Consider the following 10,169-nt stretch of genomic DNA (forward strand, 5'->3'; position numbering starts at 1 on the left):
ATATAGGTAATGCAATATGAAGGATCTGACACAAATTAATAGCTTTGGTTTTAAGCTCAAAATAGTTATTAATATATCTATCTAGGCTTTTAAATACACAAATTGGAAAATGACTATGAGACAACATATTTATACAATTATGCCAAAATTCAAATCAAAATGATGTCAACTACAAATTGGCACTTGTCAAGGGCATTTGCAGTCCACTTCTGTGGGGACTGAATCCTGTGCTGCTGTGGCTGTTGACCTTCAACACACCCTGAAGGGGGTTCAGGGTGGAGAGTGAGGCACTCTGTGCTCCAGGGAAACTAGTGGAACAGGCCTCTAGGTAGTCAGATATTTTCAGGAACTGATTTCAGGATCCCAATCCTTGCATCTCTTCATATCTAGAAAAGCCCAGAAAAGCACTAAATCCCCTTATGATGACATCAGCTCATGACTAGCAGAAAACCTTTTGTAAAATAAGTGTTTGATTGCATTAAACCCCCCATTCACCAAAATCTTATATAGTGACCTTGCCCCACTGCCTCTTCGGAGCAGCCTCTCAGAGCTATCTGAGGTGCTGTCTCCTGGGCTGCAGTCCTCATTTTGCCCCAAATAAAACTTAGCTCACAACTCTCATGCTGTGCATCTTTTTTAGTCGAGAATGAGTTCTCTGACACTGTTTCTCAGAATCAGCTGGCATACTCGCTTAAAAAAAACGGAGGCTGAAGGCCTCCCTAGAAAAATGCCCTTTTCAAACAAGCTCTCCAGGCATTTCTGAGGCCCCTCCAAAGTCTGCCCTCACACTCACCAGGCCTTTTGATGGGTTAGCTGAGACTGCTATATTGGATCTTTCACAATCACCCCATGGGAGTTTTCAACTAAATTCCTTTCTGTGGTAACCCCACCTCATGACTTGTGGGATGATGCTTCCTTTATTTCATGATGCTCCAAACCAGCTGAGCTAATCTATTTCCATTTCTTGATAGTAACAAAGAGAACAACTGACTTGGGACTCTGCCAAGCCTGCCTATTTTTCTTTTAGTACTACACTAAAAGCTTCAAAATGTGAATCAATGAAAGAAAGGGGCAGAAAGAAATGAGCAAAATATCTGAATTATGGAAATATTTTTAAGACAACTATAACCTTAATAAACAGATATTCTGATCAGAGCTAGGCTTGATTCTATTATGGAATTAATTAACCCTCCTAAACTATGGGTTATGGAATTAATTAACTCTCTTAAACTTTGGGTTATTTCCAAATTCGATAGGCATTTCTTACATATCTCTCTTATCTACATCATGAGTAAAAAATGTTAATAGGGTCAGCTTCAAGGGCAGAAAACCCTTGTGGCATTCCACTCCAGACCAATCTCCAGGGTTAGTACAGACCCATTAACAGTCACACTCTCCCAGCATATTCATTTAGTTAGGTGGCAAATTTACCCATCATAAGTATCCACTTATTTATCTATAAGATGTACTGGGAAATCTCACTAAATATTTTAATGAAATTAAGATATATAATTTGACACCTTACATTCCAGGCTGGGTTTCCCTCATGGTTCAGATGGTAAAGAACTTACCTGCCTGCAGTGCAGGAGACCTGGCTTTGACCTGGATCGGGAAGACCCTCCGGAGAAGGGAATGGCAACCCACTCCAGTATTCTTGCCTGGGAAATCCATGGACAGAGGAGCCTGGTGGGTTACAGTCCATGGGGTTGCAAGAGTCGGACATAACTGAGCAACACACACACACACAAATACACACACATATTCCAGGCTAGCCAGCAACAGCAGAAGATAAAGAGGAGGAGGAGAGGAAGGAAGAAGAAAGGAGGGAGGGAGGGAGGAAGAAAGAAAGGAAAACACTTTGCCATTATTTTTATTTAGTAACAGAATCATAGACATTTAAAAGTGGTGCACGTGTGCGTACTAAGTCACTTCAGTCATGTCTGACTCTTTGCAACACCATGGACTGTAGTCCTCCAGGCCCCTTTGTCCATGGGATTCTCCAGGCAAGAACACTGGAGTGGATAACCATGCTACCCTCCAGGGCATCTTCCCCACCCAGGGATTGAACCTGCGTCTCCTATGTCTTCAGCATTGGCAGACGAGTTCTTTACCACTAGCACCACCTGGGCAGCCGCTTTAAAGGTTGCAGAGACTTTTAAAATTACCCAGAATTTACACACAGTGCAAGAAAACCAAGATACTTACCTAACGTCACATAGACAAACTGGTTGTCAAACTCTGTTGCATATTAGCATCACCTGGGAAGCTTTTAAAACTCTCAATGCTCAGAGGCCACCTCACCAAATTAAGAGTCTCTGGGGATTTGAAGAATAGTGATGCCTGGGCCCCATCCCCAGAGATTCTGATCTCACTGGTATTGAGTGCAGTTTGGGCATCAAGAGTATTAAAAGCTCCCCAGGTAATTCTAATGTGCAGCAGAGCTTGTTCTCTACTGGAAACAATGTTCCAGCAAACCCACAATGATGCCTAGTGATTATATTTTCCTCTAAATGCTCTGACTCCATCTGTTTGGAACAGAATTTTTCCAGAGGTCATGTCAGGCTTATAAGGCAGTGGTTTCTGGGATCTACTCTTTTCTTGTTTTTGAAACTGAAGCACTGCTTACCCATTGCCTCTGTTCTCTCCATCCTCAGACATTTCTCAAAGGTTATCTGCAGTGCCAATGAGAGCATGTCTGCTGGGTTTTTCCTCAACCTTTGAAGTAGGACATTTGGTCCTAGTGAGTTTCTCTATGTGCCTAGATCCATGCTCTCCTACATGAGTACTGCAAAACTTACCAGGGGAGATTATTTTAAAAGGCACACTCCCAGGCTTTACTGCCAATACTTGGATTCAAGCAGTCCAAGGGGGCCTAGGAATTTGCAATGAAAAATGTACCCTTCATGGGACTTTGACACAAGCACTCCCCATATCTCAGTCTGAGAAACACTGCTCTGCATATCTCCCTTGGGCTCTGCTTCCATTTTTATACTACTTTTTTCTACCCCGTTTTATGAATACACAGAGTTAGACACTGAGTAGGCAACACTGATGCAATGACAGGAAGTGATATACTTCAAACTCAATTTTTTCCCCAGGAAAAAAATTTCTCTCTCTAAAGGCATTTGGTTCTCAGCCACTCCTCAGTCAACTCATTACACAACAAACAAAAGTTCATATAAAAGATTCACTAAGAACTAAAAAGCATCAATCTTGAGTATATTTCTGCTAGACTGTAAGCTCCATGGATACCTTTCTTTCTAAATACTCCTTGAATCTCTGGCACCTACACAGTGCCTTTCACATAGCAGGTGTTTGAAAAATGCCAAGTGAATGAATGAATGAATAAGGGAATAAATATTTGTAATCCAGGCCCCTTTAAAAAATGAATGCTGAAAGTAATTATTAGTCCATCATTTCATGCACAAATACATGCTATTTAATTATACAAAAGTCTTTTATTAAACCAGAAAATGGGTAGTACTTATATATTCATTTTTAAAGAAAAATTTTAAATCATGACAGAAAGAAATGAGAATTGTTTGAGAATTTGGGGTTATTTAGAAAAAATAATTTGCTATTAGAATTTTTATATTATTAATTGGTAATAATTTAATTCCCTCAGATAACAGGTAAAACAAAACAAAAAAGAGTCATCCCATTTTATTTCTCACCAAAACAAGAGCTGGTTATGGCCAGGTGCCACTCACTACTCCCACACACTACCCGACCTAGACTGCAATCGTACATGTTTGAAAGCAGTGTAAGTGCCTTTGAAGACAACCCTGGGTGGTATAAAGCTGATAAAAATGATCTGGGAATTTTCCATTATGTGGGACCATCTAAGCTCCTTCCATTCCCTGCCCTCTGTCAGCATGAGATAAGTACTTAGTGTGCTAAAGGAGTCTGAAGAAATGATGCCCTAGGGCCTGAGAGGGGTTCTCAGGCTCAAGAGGCTGGGGGTCTCCGCAGCCTTCACCAAGACCTGAGGATGCCACGGTCGGTGATAAAAAACCACCAAAAAGGTGGATCTTGGCAAAAAACAGCTTGAAACTTGCTCAGTGCTGCTGCCCCTACCAGTACACACCAAGGATGATTCTAAAGCATAAACATAAAAGTGACTCATCATTGGCACTCACTTATAATCTGCCAAAGGAAAAGTCTTCCGAGGTTTCTGCTAAAAGGTTTCTACTGTGGGGGGTGGGGGAGGAGTAGAGGGAGCTGGGAGAACTGGAGGGTGGAGACTGTTTGACATTGTTCAGTTCCTTTGATCTTAATCACTATTCATTTCCCAATGTAAAAATACAAGGAAAGAACAAAAGATGGCCCTTGGAGCCAATCCAACCTTGGCCTCCAGGCACCCTTCAAGTACTAGCCCAGCCTCCCTGAGTTGTTCTTACTTATTCTTGATTTTCTTTCTAAGTGCATCTCTACTGAATGCCCACACCTTCCTCAGCCACCATGACCTTGATTCTGCTCCACCTCTGACAATCTAGATGTGAATGCATGGTTTCCCATGCGAGAAACTCAGCTTTTCCTAGAGATGCTGACTTCTGTGAGAAATCTGTACTCTAGCTCTGGCCCCAAGAACCCCAAATTCAGAACCCACAGTCATCAACTGGCAACAAACTCCAGTCCCCAGTGTGGGAGGTAAGCATGTCTAATTGTTTAATTCTCCCCTCTCAGAGCATGAGACAGGAGCACAGAGCACAGACACCTCTTGAGGCTCACTCTGCTGCAGCATGCTTTTTGGCATCCGCTGAAACACAGGTTCTACAGCCTGAGGTCTGTGGACTAAAGAGGACAAAGGGGCGTAGAGGGTGTAGAGAAGTCCCTGGCAGACTGCTCTAGAAGGGCCCCTTCCACCATCACCCTTCCAGTTTAACCCTGTAAGCATGTGCCCCTGTCTGGGGTCTTCAATGAATAAGGGGAATTCTGTAAGACTGAGCTGATGATTATGCCTGGGTCCGTGAAAGGGGAAGAAAAACGAGGAAACCATACTGACCGCCAGAAGCTACCCAAGGGTGTGCGCTGTTCTCCCAGACAGGACTGTAATTAGGAGGCAGCTAGGCCAAGTGCCAGGTTTTCCAAAGAACATTTGTGGGAAAATTCTGTGTGGTTTATGATTCTCGAAATTAGACCAAAAAAAAAAAAGCCCCACTATCAAATAAGTTCAGGAGAAGCAGCATTCAACAGGTTTCTTCACTGCAGGACTTCCCAGAACTTTCTGAATATCAATATGTATCTCTAACATGAATCTCTAAGAAAAAGCTAGTGTTCACTCTTTCCCAAACAGCCAAGCAGGGGACCCTCTTGAGGTAGAGTATTTCAAGAACATCTATCATTCATAACTGCTAATGCTGGCCCAATGGAGACTGGGGTTTAGAAGTCAGACAAACCAGAGTTTAAATTCTTCTCAGCTAGTCAGTAATTCCTCTGCACCTCAGTTTTCTCATAAGAAAATAGGGATAAAAACTTACCTTACAGACTTGTACTAAAGACTAATGAGAAGATTGATGATGGACAAACACAACTGGAACAGAGCAATTCTTCTTAGCTGAGGGGTTAAGAAGAGCCATGCATGAGTGGTACCCATTGTGGTCAAAGTGTTGAAACAAAACTTGTTTGCTCTTATCTCTTTCTTCAGAATGCACTGTCCGGGGACCTCCCAGAGACTAAACCCTGTGGGTGTCTACTGGTTCTGGGATAACTGTAGACTCACAAAGAAATGGACTCTTTTCCCCCAAGAGAGCTTTTTTATTATTACTGGTAAAGAAAAAATGCTTTACCAGTAACAATAACAGTTAAAATCACTACTATTTATTAAGGGACTATTTACCCAGCACAGTGGATACTTTATATTTCTATTATTCCAGTTAATCGTCACAGCAACTTTCAAGGAGTATCATCACTCTGTATTAAAGATGAAAAAACTGAGACTGAGAAATTAAATATGAGACTCCAAGGCACAGCTGAGCAGTGCAGGACTGAAGACCCATTCTATTTAATGCTTAAAAAAAAAATGTCTGTCCACCAAAAAGTTAGCTGTGCTTTGGTTTCAGGATCCAATTTGATCTACAGAAGCACGAAATCACCAAAAAGAAATCTTGAACATTGCAAGGGATTCCGTGTCCCTTTGTTACAGACAGATGCAAATCCTGTGGTCCTGTGCAACAACAAGAGGGCAAGGAAAATTTCTGAATCTTCAGTTGTGCAGGGGGCAGTGCCTATGAAGGGTCTGGAAGAGTTTCTCAAAGTATCCCTTCCCTCATTTTTCAGCTCTCACCCAAGTGACCACAGAGTTTTCCCAAGTATTGAGTTCATTTGAAATAGGCTACACTGCTTCAGAATGCAAAGTCACCTGTACATCTTTTTAAGACAATGACAACTGATTTGCAATCACCATCTTCGAGAAAAATCATTCTGAGAAAATGCAAAGCAATAAAATAAACTTCAAGGAATGCACAGTTCCCGTTCCATTGCTATACAACGTATGTTTATAATGTAGACTTCTGCTTGCCCAAAATACCTAAGAACAAACAAATATATTACCTGTTTCTTCTGCTTGGCCAATGTAGAGGTTTATCCTCACCCCAGGCACTTCAAGAGAACACACACACACACACACACACACACACACTCCCCATACATCTCACATCTCTCACATCTCTGCAGCTCTGTGCAGGGAGAGCTCTTGATTAATCAAAAAACAAATACATACACATACGCACAAAGAAATAACTCAAACAGGCTTTGCCTTTCAGCCTGGAAGACGAGCCCAGAGCTGCAGATCTGGGAGAGGCTGCGCTGGCCTGTGAGCTGCAGCTGTCTGCCCCAACCCTGCCCTGTCTGTTCCCAGCAAAGAGATAAAGAGAAGCACTCAAGTAATGGGCTCTGGTCACATGACTGCTTCCAAGGGGACCAGGCTTCGTATAGGCAAGACCGAGCCACTGTTTGCATAAATAATCTGGTCAGTATAAAATACAGAATGAATTTTGCTAAGTAAGGGCAGAAAAGCATTTAGTGACTGACTTTTAAGTCAACTGAGGATAATTTTCAGGAAACATTATAGTAAGCTGGGCACAATTAAGAGAAGGAAGTGGGAACACTAAACATTCCTCCTTAGGACTTGAAAAGCCATGGGTTTAAGGGAGTAGCCTTTGGGTGCCACACTACAAATTCACTTCTATCGTATTTTTATTCCTCTGCTTGTTGGAGAACGTGAAACTGACTCCTCCTAAAACCAAGTTCCTCTGTGGAGTTTATGATTAACCGCTCTATCCAAAACTTTATTCCCTTTCTTAATCTGCACCTGTTTCCCTGAAGTTGAGGAGTATCATAGAAAAGGTAGAACTGAAACTGAGCAGAACCGTGCAGGGCCCTCCCAGGCACAAAAGCCCCTCCATGTCCTGTTTCTTGTTTGTAGAAAAAGGTCCTGGTCTCCTAGCCTCCTTGAGTTGAAAAAGCAGATGCAAGCAGTTAATGATGTGAACAAGAGTCACAGGACTCCTAGTTCCTCCCAAAGGGATATAGATAATCTGACACACATCTCAGAGTTGTTCTGCAGAGCTAAGATCCCCTACCCAGTGGAGGATGGTGGCTCCATGCTGACCACAAGCATGTAGACCCCATACTGGTTGGAATCAGAAGGTGGAGATCCCTGAAACACCCCACGGCTACCTCACCAGCAACCAGTCAAAGGAAGATCTACAAGCAGATCATGCATGCTGTGACCCTCGCCCCAACAGTCTTTAAAACCCCTGCCTGAAAGTCATCAAGGAGTTCAGGTCTTTGGAAGCATGAACTGCCGGTTCTCCTTGCCTGGCCCTGCAACAAACCTTTATTTTGTTACAAACACCAGCTGTCAGAGTTTGGCTTTCTGCACAGTGGCCACATGAGCCCATTGTTCCGTAAAAAAAAAAAAAAAAAAGGAAAAAATGTATCTGTGAGAGGGAGATTCACCTCCCATTATCAGCAAAATGGAAGTGGAAAGCTGACCTGGGGTTCTGCTGAGTTTGAGAAGGAAGAGGAGGGAGACACGACTGAAAAACTGAAGTGCCAGTGTCAGTACTATATGCCACCAGCCCCAATTCTGCTGTCTTTGGAGGCAATTCAGGGGTGAGTGATCTTGCTCCTAAAGTCTCAAGCTGCCTGCTGCTGCACCAACAGCAATATTCCTCCCAAACTCTTCCCAGCTGGTTACACACCATATGCGTTTTTGAGCTTACTGGCCTTAGGCATCCTGAGCTAGGATTTAAAGGTCTCCAGCCATAAGTATTTCATAACCCCACCCAAGCTGCTCTTTAGCCAATTCCTTTCTGCAATTGAGAGCCGCTGGAGATCCAGTAAAGTGGTTACCTAGCTTACTATTTAATCTAATGGAGTCACTTTAAAAAATAACTGGAAAGGCAGTTCTGGGCTTCAGGACTCCTATTAGCATATTAAATATTACCAGAAGGTCTCATTATGAGGCAATACAACCATACAGGTCTCCATGGCAGAGGCTCCAAGACTAGAAACTGATAAGGCTGCCATAAGCACTGTAAACGATAGTACAATTACCCAGGCTCCCCCAAAATAATGGACAATGTCACTATACGGTTTCCAGCCAAATGCCTATTCAAGCCATGTGATTAAATGATGCCTATGTCTAGATACAGTTGTTCAAATGTCACCTCCTCTGTGTGAAGCCTTTCCTAAATCACCAAAGCGGAGTTAGTCATTCTGTCTTCTGGCTCTCCAAGCCATGTGTGTGTCCAATTATAGAACTTCCCAAAGTGTGCTGTAATTTGTCCTTTTACATGTGAAATCCTGAAGGAAAAGGATCCATTTCATTCCTCTTGGCATCTCTGCCTCCAAATGCATAAGAGCATTTGAACGGGCAGCAGGTTTTGCCACCCAAAATATGCCATTTTGGCATAGGAATAATTTTGAGCTAAAGGCAATCAAAAATCCAGCAGATTCAGGAAAAGCTCTCTACCTCCCCCTCAACTGCCTAAATTTACACTGGAAAGGGGCCTTGTACCAGGAAGAGAACTATTACCAGAGATACCTTTTTACCTAAGAAACTTATTTGCATAACAGGGCAACCTTTGTTTTCCAAATCTCTCCTCTGCCTTCCTGCAAATGTCCTTCCTTTTCTCTGTATTCCCAGACTCCCACCCCTTTCCTTAGCTCAGGACGTTATAGAAGCTCCAACTGAGTATATCCACCTGTGCTCAGTTGCTCAGTCGTGTTCTCTTTGTGACCCCCTACACTGTAGCCCGCGAGGCTCCTCTGTCCATGGGATTTCCCAAGCAAGAATAGTGGAGTGGGTTGCTATTTCCTCCTCCAGGGGATCTTCCCTATCTTTTGAGTCTTCATATGTTTATAGGGTTTCTGTATATACAGAATTAAATTTGTTTTTCTCCTATGAACCTGTCTTATATTAATATAACTATTATACTAGCCAAAGAACCTAGAAGGGCAAGAGAAAATTTTTCTGCCCCTAGAGTACTCACTAAATATTTAATCATAGAAAAAAAGGAAGGAAAGAACTTATGATTTACGTGTTTTAATATGATTTGTTTTAATAGCCAGTCTCTGGACCATAAATTGGACTGGCTGTGAACTTTACATGATTTGTCTCAAATTTAGAGTTTGTTTACAATGAAGACCTTTACCATATTTTTCCACTGTATGAAGAACACTGAAATGTTACTTTGAGTACCACAGAGTCCTGTAGCCAGCCTCAAATTGTTAAATGAACCAGCACTGACGTATGGGAACAAATCACAATAATGATAATAACATTTATTGATCACTTACCATGTTCTAGGCACTTGTTGATTTTTTTTTGTTTGTTTGTTTTCTGCACTTGTTGATTTTAAAGGTGTTAATCTTATTTAATCTACACACTATCCTATGAGATATATACTATTATTATTCTTACTTATGCATTAGAAACTGGAGCCCAAAGTCCAACAGCAAATGAGTGGCAGAGCTGGGATTTGAACTCAGGCACTTTGACTCTAGAACCTCTACTTTTAATCATTATGTGGCAGGAAGTAGATGGGCCTCCTGCCCCAGGGTAAAATGACTTGAGATTCATTCCCTGTGGACTAAAACTCCAAGATGAGAACAGCAGGACAATTAAGGGAGAAGACTGGGCCCTGCCCAGACCACATATT

The 10,169-nt window shown here is 42.2% G+C and overlaps 1 protein-coding gene across 5 annotated transcripts in view; it reads right to left on the reverse strand.

The window, feature by feature from the left end:
* PPEF1 (protein phosphatase with EF-hand domain 1) overlaps window positions 1-6,615 on the reverse strand; it is a 115,871-nt gene extending 109,256 nt beyond the window's left edge. For 4 of the 5 annotated variants that reach the window (XM_043897090.1, XM_043897091.1, XM_043897089.1 and 1 more), the window contains exons 1-2: window positions 6,553-6,615; window positions 5,481-5,557 (exon numbers count right to left, since the gene is read on the reverse strand). The gene's annotated coding sequence lies outside the window, so the exon portion shown is untranslated. The remainder of the gene's footprint in view (window positions 1-5,480; window positions 5,558-6,552) is intronic. The other variant, XM_043897088.1, reaches the window with a different exon arrangement.
* Between the last annotated feature and the right edge of the window lie 3,554 nt (window positions 6,616-10,169).

The sequence above is a fragment of the Cervus elaphus genome, chromosome X (genome assembly GCF_910594005.1).
Source record: "Cervus elaphus chromosome X, mCerEla1.1, whole genome shotgun sequence".
Taxonomy (NCBI): domain Eukaryota; kingdom Metazoa; phylum Chordata; class Mammalia; order Artiodactyla; family Cervidae; genus Cervus; species Cervus elaphus.